The 14,020-nt window shown below is 53.5% G+C and overlaps 1 protein-coding gene and 1 pseudogene across 5 annotated transcripts in view; one reads left to right on the forward strand and one right to left on the reverse strand.

The window, feature by feature from the left end:
- Positions 1-1,098, reverse strand: part of LOC146857934 (18S ribosomal RNA) — a 1,224-nt pseudogene extending 126 nt beyond the window's left edge.
- The window catches only part of LOC146857930 (uncharacterized), a 136,612-nt gene that overhangs the window by 17,635 nt on the left and 104,957 nt on the right, over positions 1-14,020 (forward strand). The gene's annotated exons all lie outside the window — the stretch shown is intronic.

Here is a 14,020-nt window from a genome sequence, read left to right on the forward strand (position 1 = left end):
GAGGACCTCACTAAACCATCCAATCGGTAGTAGCGATGGGCGGTGTGTACAAAGGGCAGGGACTTAATTAACGTGAGCTTATGACCCGCACTTACTGGGAATTCATCGTTCATGGGAAATAATTGCAATCCCTATCATGAACGGGGTTTAGTGGGTTACCTGCACCTGTTGGCGAAGGGTAGACACCCGCTGATCCGTTCAGTGTAGCGCGCGTGCAGCCCCGGACATCTAAGGGCATCACAGACCTGTTATTGCTCCATCTCGTGTGGCTGACCGCCACTTGTCCCTCTAAGAAGTTGAACGCCGATTGCTGGGGGTCGCGTAACTAGTTAGCATGGAGGAGTCTCGTTAGTTATCGGAATTAACCAGACAAAACGCTCCATCAACTAAGAACAGCCATGCACCACCACCCACAGAATCGAGAAAGAGCTATCAATCTGTCAATCCTTTCCGTGTACGGGCCGGGTGAGGTTTCCTGTGTTGAGTCAAATTAAGCCGCAGGCTCCACTCCTGGTTTTGCCCTTCCGTCAATTCCTTTAAGTTTCAGCTTTGCAACCATACTCCCCCCCCCCCCCCCCACCCCCCCCCCCCCCCAATGGCCTCGAAAGAATCCTGTACTGTTATTTTTCGTCACTACCTCCCCGAGTCGGGAGTGGGTAATTTGTGCGCCTGCTGCCTTCCTTGGATGTGGTAGCCGTTTCTCAGGCTCCCTCTCCGGAATCAAACCCTGATTCCCCGTTACCCGTGGTCACCATGGTAGGCACAGAAAGTAACATCGACAGTTGATAGGGCAGACATCCAAATGTATCGTCACGGGGACGTACGATCGGCCCAAGGTTATCTCGAGTCACCAAAGCGGCCGGTGAGCCCGGATTGGTCTTGGTCTGATAAATGCACGCATCCCGGGAGGTCAGCGCTCGTCGGCATGTATTAGCTCTAGAATTACCACAGTTATCCAAGTAACAGATGGCGCGATCAAGGGAACCATAACTGATTTAATGAGCCATTCTCTGTTTCACTGTACTGGCTGTGTGTACTTACACGTGCATGGCTTAATCTTTGAGACAAGTATATGCTACTAGCAGGATCAACCAGGTAGCCGCACCTGCTGACGGGGTGGGTTCGGGGGGCCGCGTGCCCATCTCCCCGACCGGACAACCTTCGTGCACCCCTCTCTCTCGGGAGCCTGCTGGGGGAAGGAGCCCACCCGTCTGGGCGGGAGGGCGCGCTGGAGGGGTGCGGTCTCATGAGCACCGGCAGGCCCAGCCGTCTCCCCCGGAAGGGAGAGGTGGGCCGAGGCGCAGCCTGCGCGAGACGCAGGGGTGCCGGAGCCTGGCAGCGGCGACACCCCTCGTAGCAATCGTTCCGAGCTGCTGTGGAAATGTGCTGGGCGGAGAGCGGTGACGACATGGCGCACGGGGCCTACGGACCTGCTGGGTAGCAGCATCCGAGGGCCTGGCGCCACCCAACCCCTTCCGCTCGGGTCAGAGCACTGGGGGACACAAGCTGCCAGGGCCGCTCGGCCTTCGTTCTGCTGGGTAGGGTGAAGGGCCACCCGCCAGGCGGCAGGCCCTCCATTCAGACAGACCATGCGGGGAGGAAGCTCCTTGCTTGAAACAGCCGAGGCTGGCCAAGCAGTCCATCCCTAGACGGACCGAGAGTGAAGTGCCCAATCGATCAGAGTACAGCCAAGGCATCCCCTGGCAGGCCGCCCTGCGTGGGGGGGGATACCGGCTTCACATCCCTGCCTGCTCCCGGGGCGAGCAGGCTTAAAGGAAAGGCCCATCGGGAAGGGGACGAGAGGTAGGAGCAGACTCGGGCCACATCGGCGGGCCAAGGTGCTGCCTTCCCCGTCTCAGAATCGCCGGACCTCACGAAGGTCTGATGGAGTAAATTCTGAGAAAAAGGACCATCTGGAAGGGGCTGAGAGGCAGGTGCGTACCTGGGCCCCTGGGGGCCCCGGCGGGCGGGCCCAGGTGCTGCCTTCCCCTGTTTCCGAATCGCCGGACCTCACGGAGGTCTGACTGACCCTCTCCCTAGTAATCCGGAGGAAAATTACCCCCGTTTCTTGTAATCCGTGCACACAAGGTGACAGAGGGGATCCAAGGCGCGAATGTACCTGACCTGGAGCCCTCGCTGGGATCGGAGAGGCAAATGAGCCCTCATCGGGACTTCCAGGCAAGATGGCCGAGGGGATAGGTGCGACCAGATGGCCGAGGGGAAAGGTGCGACCAGATGGCCGGGCTCGAAAGGGAAGCCATCTGGTCGCTCTGTGCCCCAACGAAAAAGTGAGCGGGTGCTGGGGCATGGGGGACTGGAGGCCCAGGGCCTCAGTTGGGCCCTAGCCATGGAGGCTGCGAGGGGGACCCGACGGGCCCTCCGATCTGGGACCCGCAGACACCTTGACAAGTAGGGGAGGCCTGCACCGGACCGACAGACCGCTGTCCTGGGCCCTTGGAGCTCCTGAACCCAGCTAAGCAAGGTGAGGCTCCCCGGGCACAACGGAACCCCGCCCCGGGCCTTTGTCAGTGCCGCAGGCTGGGGGACGGGGCCCAGGGCCGGAGCCCCCAACCCTGGGCCCGGCGGGGCCCGTGGACCCCGCCGGACACCATGCCGGGCACCCTGCCACGCAGCAGGACTAAGGACAGAGCCTGGGAGGTGGAGGCCGCCCTCCCCAGGGCTCTCTGGGGCCCCGGCCGGAGCACCTGAACCCAGCCAAGCAAGGGGAGGCTCCCCAGGCACAACGGAACCCCGGCCTTTGGCAGAGCGGCAGGCCGGGGGACGGGGCCCAGGGCCGGAGCACTCGACCCTGGCCCCAGCCAGGGCTCCCAGGCCCGGAGGCGCAGGGAAAGCCTCCCCGGGCCCGCCGGACCCCGTCACGGGCACCCTGGCACGCGGCAGGACCGAGCCCGGGGTGGGGAGGCCACCCTCAGGGGTCCCGGCCGGAGCTCCTGAACTGAGGCAGGCAAGGGGAGGCTCCCCAGGCACAACTGAACCCCGTCCGGGGTCTTTGGCATTGCCGGGGGGTGGGGCCCACGGCGGGGCCCCTGGTCCAAGCCAGGGCTCCCAGGCCCGGAGGCACAGGGGAAGCCTCCCCGGGCCCGCCGGACCCCTATCCCGGGCACCCTGCCATGCGGCAGGACGGAGCCGGGGTGGGGAGGCCGCCCTCCCGGTGGCCCTTGGGAGCCGCAGAACCCAGCCGAGCACGGGGAGGCTCCCCGTGCTCGACAGAACCCCATCCCAGGCCTGTGGTGGGCCGGCAGGACGGGGTCTGGGGCTGGAGCACCCGACCCGGGGCCCGGTGGGGCCCCTGGACCCAGCCGAGGCTCCCAAGCTCGGAGGCACAGGGGAAGCCTCGCCGGACACCATCCTATGCACCCTGCCACGCGGAGGGAGTGATGACGGAGCCCGGGGTGGGGAGGCCACCCTCCCCCGGGCTGCAGGGAGCCCCTGAACCCAGTCGAGCAAGGGGGGGCTCCCCGGGCATGATGGAACCCCGTCCCGGGCCTTTGGCGAGGCAGCAGGCCTGGGGACGGGGCCCAGGGCTGGAGCACACGAGCCGGGGCCCAGTGGGGCCCCTGGACCCAGTCAGGGGCCCGGAGGCAAAGGGGAAGCCTCGCCAGGCCCACGGGGCCTCGTTCGGGCATCCTGCCACGCACCAGGACCGAGGACGTAGCCTGGGGTGGGGAGGCCACCCTCGCCAGGGCCCCTGGACCCAGCCCAGCAGGGGGAGGCCCGCCGGACCCCAACCGGTACAGCCTGCCACGCGGCAGGCTCAGGGACGGACCCAGGGCTGGGGCGGCATCCTGGCCCGTCCAGCTGCCTGCTGAGGGCCGCTAGGCCGAGAGGGGTCCCAGAGTACCCTGTCCCTAGTAATCTGGAGGAAGGCTACCCCCCTTTCTGGTAACCTGTGCGCACCGCATGACGGAGGGGACCCTAGGCGCGGACGCGCCCGACCTCCTGGAGCCCTGGCTTGGATCGTGGAGGCAAATGAGCCCTCATCAGGACGGCCCGGCCATCTGGTCGCCCTTTTGGAAAGCATTGCGTGCGACCAGATGGCCGAGGGGAAAGGTGCGACCAGATGGCCGGGACCGAAAGGACTCCCATCTACCCGCCCCGAGCCTACGAGGTAGGGCTCCCGCCTGTCCATGCAGGGCTCTGGGGGGGGTGAGGGGGGCGGGGCTGTGCTTCCCGGGGTGCTCAGTGACCCTGGCTGGGCCTTAGGCACGGGGAGGCCCCCAGGCGCTCTCAGGGCCCAGAAGCCCAGTGGGGAGGACTGCCCAGGGACCGATGGAGCCCGTCTCGGGCACTTTGCCAAGCCGCGGGCCGAGGCAGGGAGCCCCGGACGCCTGGGAGGTCTTGTCTGGGCCAAGCCCATCTGGTCCCCAGAAGAGAACCGCCAGCCCGGGAGGGGTGTCCCCGGCATACTCTGCCCCTACTAATCCGGAGGAAGGCTACCCCCCTTTCTGGTAACCCGCGCGCTCCGAGTGACAGACGGGGCCCTAGGTGCGAACGACCTCCTGGAGCCCTGGCTGGGATCCGGGAGGCAAATGAGCCCTCATCTGGACCTCCAGGGCGGCCCGGCCATCTGGTCGCCCCATTGGAAAGCATTGCGCGCGACCAGATGGCCGAGGGGAAAGGTGCGACCAGATGGCTGGGACCTGAAAGGACTCCCATCTGCCCACCCCGAGCCTTCGTGGTAGGGTTCCCGACAGCCCACGCAGGGCTCGGGGGCTCTGCTTCCCGGGCGCTCGGGGACCCCTACTGGGACTCAAGCCTGGGGAAGGACCACCGGAGCTCTTGGGCCCGGACGCCTGGGGGATGACTACCCGGGAACCATGGAACCCGTCCCGGGCACTTTGCCACGCCGCGGGCTGGAGGAGGGAGCCCTGGACGCCTAGGGAGGTGTTGCCCGGGCATAGCCCATCTGGTCCCCAGCAGAGAAACCGCCATCCCAGGAGTAATCCGGAGGAAGTCTACCCCTCTTCCTGGGAACCCGTGCGCACCGCGAGGCTCAGGGGACCCTAGGTGCGAACGTGCCCGACCTCCTGGAGCCCTGGCTGGGATCCGTGAGGCAAATTTGCCCGCATCGGGATTTCCAGGCCGGCCTGGCCATTTGGTCACCCCATTGGAAAGCATTGCGCGCCAGATGGCCGAGGGGAGAGGTGCGACCACATGGCCGGGACCGAAAGGACTCCCATCTGCCCACCCCGAGCCTTTGCGGGAGGGCTCCTGCCTGCCCCTGCAGGGCTCAGGAACTGCAGGAGACATTCATTGCATTATTGTCACGAGTTCACAGAATTAACCTGCCCAAGATATCTCAGACTTTTAAGACTGACTACACAGACTCAGCACAGCACTGCCGCCTAGCATACGTAAGACACAAATGCTCGGACCTTACTGGATAATTTGTTAGCACTGGCACCCTAGGGAAGGGGAAGGGTGGGGAGGGGAGTATTTCTATCTTTAGTTCGTTTTGCTTGTTTTGTTTCCTCTCTTTTCTTTCTAGTACAAAAATGTTGTGCGGGACGGGGCTGAATGTTGAAGCTCCTACAGCTATTGTGATGACTGCCCTTAACTCTGATAGCAACAATAAAACAAATTTAAACATAACTGGAGCTGTACTAAAAAATTCCAGCAGCGCATCTGTAGAAAGCCTAGCCACAAATGATCATGCGTCTGCTAATCATGTCGGCGCATGCATAGGGAAAGCATCCACAATCTACACCTCGCGTCTCGGTAATGTGGTTCTCGCTAGGGCGCCCCAGTCCAATCTACAACAAGATAGAAAAAATCACTAAGTCTTGCGTCTACTAGCATTATAACCCGGTCGCAAAGTCTCTACGAAGCTGACCAAACTGGTCCGTGTGTTTGCGCTTACCCTACATGGGCTTATTGTGCTTTGCGAATTCTCCTCGCGGATGTCCGTCCCGAGGGTCAGATCTGCCACAGTCGTTGGCCGATTTCAAAATCGAGGGCGCATGCATTCCCAAAGTATTCATAAAAGAAAGAAAGGTGGAGAGGGGGATCTTGCATGTGCAAGTGACGCAAATTTATTTACGGCAGATTGCAGTTAACTGCATTAGTAAGAAATGTGTCAGCCATCTTGGTATGGTTTACGAGGCTAGGATCCGGTCCTATATGCATGAGAAGAATATTACTAAAAGTCTAAGATGCACCAAATCCATGTGGTTCATTGCCGTAGTATAATAAACTACATGAGTCATCTTAGAATAGTTTATGAAATGTGGCTCCGGTCCTGTAGGATTGGAATATTGCTAAAAGTCTGAGGAGTAAAAAATCTTTAGTTACCAAAGTAGAGAGAGAGGTAGAGACTAGGTATCCTCCTGACAGTTATGTAGTTACACAAAAATAGAGTATATCGAAGAAAACCTGCCCTTAGAGAATTAGATAGGATACAGCAAGAATTCATTGTAATCCCTTGTCTAGAAAAAAGGTTTTTTTTTTCTAGTAACCCCTCACCCAACAGGGTTGCCCCTAGATGCATGCTTCATCATTGGTGTTCCTCTTAATCCTCTACGGATGGAGGCGTGCTGCGACTTGCGAATTACGTAGGAGCACTTTTTATTGAAGATTTTGTGTAGTGCAGTGATGTGGGGTGGAAAGGGAAAGAAAATCTAAAAATACCTAACTAGTTGGTCACTCTTTAATCCCGCCCCTAATTGGTATGGTTAAAAATCGGGGGTCGTTTATGAGAAGAAACCTGACCGTAATCAGTCTGGTTGTCTAAGTAATGTGTTTTTGTTAACATGTTTCAAGCTGTTCCCCTAATAGCTCTTCATCAGGACTCCACGGGGCCCATCCCCATGTGTACCACTCCTTGTGAATCCTGTAATAAGGACACAAATCATGCACACCTAATGTGCACTGTGTACATACGGTTCTAGTGATTAGGCCGTGTTTCTGTAAATGCTATATTATTGCATCATGGTCAAAGCCAGGGGTAGAAGGGCTTGTAGTCACACTTTCGTCAAAGACGCCTCTAGTACAATACTGTGGCAGATCTGAGGTTACTGCACTTGTCTCTACAGCTGATTTTATAAACTCTCTCCACATGTTTATTATAATAATAAAAAGCTCTATCAAAGCAATTGGTCTGGCGTTGTCAACTAGCATGTCTGCTTAACTTATGCTTGTTTTTTTCTCATGATTTTTGCAAAACTTTGTCGGGGCTACTGCCGGGCCCTTCTTAATCTAAAAAAACAAAAAAAAAAAAGCCAATTTTTTTTGTGTGGTAGGTGCATGCATGCTAAATGCTGGTGGTAAAGGCATTGCACGGTAAAGGCACAGTTTTAAAGGTTGTTTCCTCCTCACATGCTGCCAACATGTGAATGAATCTGCCCCAGGCCCATGGGTTTCTAAAAGGCACTGACTTGTTTAATAATGTGAGTGGGGTAGGGCCCCATGTCTTTTCACGACTATGCTTACAACGCAAAATAAAAAACACGAAAGTGAGTGGATTGAGCAGTCAAGGAAATTACCTACAATTCACTCCAAGAGATCTAGACAGATCGATTGATTTATTGGCAAAATAATTTTACTGACTCTTAGCCGAGCATAATTGAATTTACTCAGTTTGTGTTTGCAAGATCGCTTGAGAAAACAAACCAGCCATGGTACCTTCAGCCCATATGGTGTAATGGTTAAGTCATTAACTCCGCCATTACGAACAAAGCATTTTTGCAGAGTATATAAAAAATATTCCGTGGGGACATTTGTTGACAAAGCCCTTGATCCATACCCCTGGGCACAGGTTGGCCTCCCATACCTCACTTCTTTTACTCCAGTACTGGGCTGAACATTTCTTTGCACAGCTTGTGAGTGACAATGGTGACCTTTTTAAATGCTTTCTCGTCATTTTTTTTTCCTGACCTCTCCCTTCTCCTGCTTATATGGATGCTCTAAGTCATAAACCATTCGGAAGCAGCCACCAAGTTCTTGGTGTGACGGAATGTCCTGGATGGGCAGAACTCTGTCAAGGCACGCCATGCCAGTTGTGAGTAGCTCATCTACTCTTTGCAATCGAGTACTTGCGGTCCTAGCTCCACCCCTCACACCTGGCAAGGGACCATCTGGCGGGTCCCCGCCAATGCGAATGTTGTTTTTTTCAATGAAAGGGATTTGTGTTTTCGTTTTCTTCATTTAAGGTACCCCGAATGACGTTCACTCAACGCAGGCGCCTGTATTCAACCTTCAGGTCCTAAACGTGCAGCAGTAGGGGCCAACTCAACCTTCCATCCTTCTGAGGTGAAATTACTTATTTTAATCATTTATAATTCCAACTTGAAGGATAAACCGAGATTTGGTGGTCAGCTTTCATTAAGAACTACCGGGGCACTCGCCTCAAATAAAATTGTGCGCTAGGTGTACACACATTTGAAATGTGAAAATGACAAACACAATAACAGTTGGATGGATTTCAAGATGTGGATATTTTTACATGTGGATTTGAAGTCCCAAATAGCCATTCAGGATATTCAATCGCAATTTGCACATTTAGAAATAGGCAATGGAATTGGTCAATCAGAATTCAAACGTTTAACTTTGGATCTCTACATAATTGGTCCATCGGAATATACACATTTGAATCACATCTTCGAATTGTCGATTGGAATGTCAACATATGGAGTCTGACATTTCTAGTTTTTAATAGGCACTGTGCCTGTTTCTATAGGCGTTTAACTATCCCCGGAATAATTGGAGTGTGCTCTACAACGGAAACTCTCCATTTTACGAAACCTGGCTTGTGCCAGACTGACCGCATATCTGCCTGGACATAGTAAATAGAAAGAATTATCCGGGCTGATGTAATCTATAAATACAGGCGTGGCTAGTAAACATGCTTACATACACTAAGAACATGTAGCCATTAAGGACATTAAAAATGCCAGAGCCGCAGTCTTTGGAGCTGGGGAAGCAGGTTCGAGTCAACATTGTGTGATTCTGGGCAAATCACTTAATCTCCCCGTGCCTACAAAAAAATAAAAACAAGCATTGGCAGTGCCGTAATTGAATACACTGGGTGATGCAGCCCTTAACTGCTGTGAAATTTTAGGTACGATTTCTTTGAAGCATCATTTCACTGTATTTATGATGAAAGTTATTAACTTTAGCCAAATTTAGATTGTTAGAAAGTGTTACATGTATATAGCTCTTACTACCCCTGACGAGGCGTTGATATTAATTTGAAATCTATTTTAATCGGTCAGCACCAGCTGCCTCTTAAACTGAGCTATATTTTGTTAACCCAAAGACATGACCAGTAAGAACTGCTGACTTTCTTATACCTACACCGCCAAAGACATTTGAGGGCGGAAATGTACATGAAAAAGTAAAAGACTGCAACAAACAATAAGTTTACAGAGTGTCTGTATAAATAGAAATGTTCTTTTCTTTAGGAGTTGCTGCATGTAGTAGGCAGAGTAAATGTAAGGGTAGATGAAGCCGGCAGCGGAGAGCACAGACGCCTGTGCAGGCAGAGGGGCCAGAGGGCTGAGTAGGCAGAGTACATCTAAGGGTGGATGAAGCAGGCAGCAGAGAGGACAGAAGCCTGAGCAGGCAGAGGGCGGAGCAGCCTGAGAGGCACTCATTTAACTACTTAAGAAACGCATCTACCGCTAAGTGTAAAGTGCAGATCAAAGGGCCTTGCCCTGTTGGACAAAAAAGAGCGCAAGGGACCCCGTTGGCAAATGACGACCACATTAAAATGGAAAAAGGCGCGATGTCTGTCGCTGTTTAGGAAGGCCTTGTGTGCAGACCCACACAAGCGCTCGCGAGATTAGCGCAGAGCTGCCTGTGGGAAGAGAAACGAGCAAGAATGCCTGGACACCAGCACCACCTCGTGGGAGCCACAGACGGACGATGCTGGGTGCCAGGAGAGAAGGGGTGGGATAGAAGGAAGGCTCAGAAGACAAGGGGCGAAGGAGAGATAAAAGGCAGGAGGGAAGAAACGTGAAGCAAGCCAGGAGAGAAAAGAAGCAGAAAAGAATAGAGTACGGAGACTGAGTTAGTGAAGGATGAGTGCAAAAGAGGCATGTTAAAGATTGGGTGGGGTGGTGAAGAAGAGCTGGAAAAGGGTTTAATCAATGAAGGTATGGAGGGAAAGAGGAATTTGGGGAAGGACGGAACAGAGTGACGGTGGCAAAGGAGATGAAAGCAGTGGCGGCTCCCCCATTGGGGCGTATGGGCGTTGCCTCACTGCTTTCTCGCACGGCGAGAGAGCAGAAATGCCTGGTTGGGGGTGGGCGGTCCTGCTCGAGGGCAGGGGAGGAGTGGCTTGCCCACTGTTGTGCCTACTGACTGTTTGGTCGGCCCTGGGGCCAACCAAACAGTCGGTAGGCACAACAGTGGGCAAGCCACTCCTCCCCCCCCCCCCTCATCTCGAGCAGGACCGCCCTTGTCCCTTTTTCTCTATGTAGGCTGCTGCATGCAGCAGCCTACATAGAGAAAATGGCCCAGATGGGGCGCACTCCGCTGCGCCTCACCATTCACAACGCTGCCATTGCAGCATTGTGATTGGCGGAGGGGAAGGAGGAAGGCTGCCTTTCCTGGCTGGTGATGACGATGCAGGAATGGAAACGCAGGATGGCGGGAGTCGGATCCATCCAGAACAGAAGCTGAGGTGGCAGCGGCGCAGGACGCTAAGTTAAGTTTTATTTTATGTATATTTATTATTTAATTAAACAAACCCCACTCGCCCGTTATGCCGGTTGCGACTGGTGAGATTTTCACTAGGTTTGCACAGTACACGAGGCACTCTGTGGTGGAAAAGCAGGCTAGAGGTTTAATGTGTTTCTGTCACGAGGGTTGGACGGGGACGGGGTGCAAGAGGTGAGCGCATATAAGGGAGGAAGGTGAAGAGATGGAGTAATGGGGTAGATGGAGCGGGAATTGGTAGGAGGGAAGAGGCAGTTGAAGGTGAGGAGGGGTGGTCGAAGGGTGACCAGTGTGTTACAGTAGTGAAGAGGCGGGGACAACGATGTGTGACTAAGAGTCTTGGACCCCTGTCATGCGAGTGATATACCTCAGTGTACAATGGCGGTTACGGGGTCCATTTTGTGTTTACCACACGCCTCCGTGCAGAGGAAGGCCCACACAACGCCGTAAAACTGGTGAACACCGTGGAGCATATGTTGTGCATTTATTTCTGTCTGACGTGTGCATGAGCACAGAATCCATGCATGAACTTGTGCAGCGCGGCGCATGTCGTCTTCAAAGAATACTTGTGAGGCTGAATGCACAGTAAGATTAGCTGAGAGGGCTCTTTCTAGTTTAACGCCAAACTGCATATCTGTGTCATTTAATTTGGCATTTTGGCAATATGCAAAATAACCATTGGCAGGCATCATTAATACTGCTACATGATTGTATGAAATCTTCTGCGAGTATAAATGCGATGAATAGCAGCATTTGGCGTTTTTCTGATAGCGCGGCGTTCCTGTGCAAATCCGTGTTACATACGTTCTGACATTCCAAGCACCTGCTCCGGATTTTATTTCCGGCAGATGAGGTTTTCATTTTCTGGCACCGTTTTTTGAGGAAGTATGGTGCGTGCTGTAAAAACTGCTAGTGACTGTTTTGTTTCTGCTGGTGAGACGGATATGTAGCTGGGAACATCGTATAAAGGAAAATCCATTTCTTAGCCGTGAAGGGTATTTTCAGTTATTGTGCTTTAATCTTGATGCGACTAGGAAATGCCATTCACAGTGGAGGGAGTGGGCCGGAATGTTGCGAGCAATCAAAGTGTTTTACATGTTTACGTTATATATTCTGTTGTCACCTTGTCATTCATATAGATCCAAACCTGTTAAAAAGGAATGTATTGCATATTGAAAAGGAGAAATATCCTTGGCACATCTGTTTTTAAAAATAAATTCTGTCAGATATATAGCTGATGTAAAAAGGCAACATATGCAAATTCACAACGCCAGGGAAATAAAAATGAGATCTAGCGAGGCAACATTACTGCAGGACATGATTTTTTTTTACGCCCTACCACTTTCAAATTTCACCAGCCGCCACTGGATGAAAGGATGGACTCGAGAGAGACAGGAAGGAGGAAATGATAGGAAGGATGCGGAATAAGAAAGGAGAAGAGAGACGGGGGTGAACGAAAACTTTTGGTTTGGAGAATTGGGTGAACGACCAGTATTGAAAGGTGGCCTTTTTATGCACACAGTGCAGCACTGTTTCTCTCATCAGGGTAAATCATCTTACAACTTCACCTGGGCACTTAGCAGCCATCCTGTGAAGTGGAAGTAAATGAGCCCACGTTGGCAAGCGTGACCGTAGGTTTTTTTGGTCGGGTACCTCCTATCACTTACAATTTAAGAAGTACATCTGAGCCAGAACTGTTTGTCGCACGCTGCCTGTCCTTCAATGGAAGCAAGGAGGGGCGCACTGCTCAGTATGTCCTGCCCTCCCTTTAAGAAGTCCCCCAACAGTGGTGATGGCATCCACAGCCCTGACTTTTCGTGCACATATAGATGCAAACTCGATGCATCGAAGGATGCAAACTTTAAGCACAATTGATCCAAACACGAAGCACCGGTTGATCCAAGCTCGAACCGCTTGTCGATATAACTTATTTGCACCAGTCAACATCACCTCGATGCACCAGCCTGCACACGCTGGAGCCTCCGATGGATACAAGTTACATGCTTAAGTTGAAACATGCTCCATACGCCTGTTGATATGAGTTATAGACATCAGTTGACACAAGCTACATGCACCAGTTGATGTAAACTCGATTCACCAGTCGGCACAAGCCTTCGGTTCATGCAAGTTATTAGTTATATGTATATATGAATAAGCTCTATGCGTCAGTTGCCAAAAGCTTGGTGCAGTACTTCTGATCAACACGCACAGGGGGCTTTAAAGTGTGCACTAAAAAGAAGTCCCTCTTGGAAATAAATGACCTTTATACAGTTTTTCGGCTGTTGCTGCTGTTGCAATAAATCATGGGAAGAGGCAGCAGCCTCTGTCTGTAACTGCCATTGTTTCAGCCTCCAAATGCACCGGAGGCAAAGAGCTGCCCCTTGCTCCCTGGTTTGGCATAGCTGCACACCCCCGCACCCGGTTAATGTAAAGAACTCGTACACACAGTTTGTGAACGCCACCGTCCACGCACACAGATAAACCGAGGTAACCCGGGACAGACACTCGTACAGATGCGATATATCTGCCGGCACCTTGCTCAAGTACGCGCAACAGTCTGAAGGACATGCGTGTCGTCCCACCCCGAACCGAGTGCGGCGACACACCAGGGAATAGAAAACAGAACTCAACGCGCTTCCACAGCTCGAACGCAGCCCACAAGACACACGAAACAGCTTTTTACAATCTGAAAATCTTGAAAGCAAGGATGAGCTGGTTTTAAAGGGCACAGCATTTCTTCCCCTGCCAGGGCAAGGGATGTTTTACCACGGGTACCGCAATGCCCAGGCTTCCCGCTATGCCAGATAATTCCAAAAGTTAAGCCCTCACCTCTTTCGGTTGGCGACGCTGTCCCTCAGGGGTTAAAAACCACCTAATTTCAGATGCTAATGTGCCTGTGGCCGGATTCAAGGAGGCAGGCAGCCGGCTAACATCACAGCGCGGCGAGCAGTAACGGATGTGTACCAGGCACCGAGAGCGGTCCCGCTGTGCGTAAAGGGGTGGGTCCAGGGGGGCTGCCGCAACTCACTAGTGCGTCTTCCGAGGCTGATATACAAGCATGGCCGAAGTCACATCACAGACAACTAGCTGTTGGATAGACAACCTGGACTGGTGGAAGGTGCCACCCAAGATTTGGGACTTTTGGCACCGCAGCTAGAGTGCGTGGGGTGTCTGGAGCGCACATTAATATTCAAGATTCCGGTTAAATTATCTGTAGATAGCTGCCCCGTGGGTGCATCTGCGGTGCGCGTGTGTTCAATGACGCACGCAGACGGCGGAAGACCGCTTTACGGGCGGCCACGTAACTGCTGGCAATTTAGCTCCCCGTTGCAAGTTTGCTAAT

Source organism: Triturus cristatus, chromosome 3_2 (genome assembly GCF_964204655.1).
Source record: "Triturus cristatus chromosome 3_2, aTriCri1.1, whole genome shotgun sequence".
Classification (NCBI taxonomy): domain Eukaryota; kingdom Metazoa; phylum Chordata; class Amphibia; order Caudata; family Salamandridae; genus Triturus; species Triturus cristatus.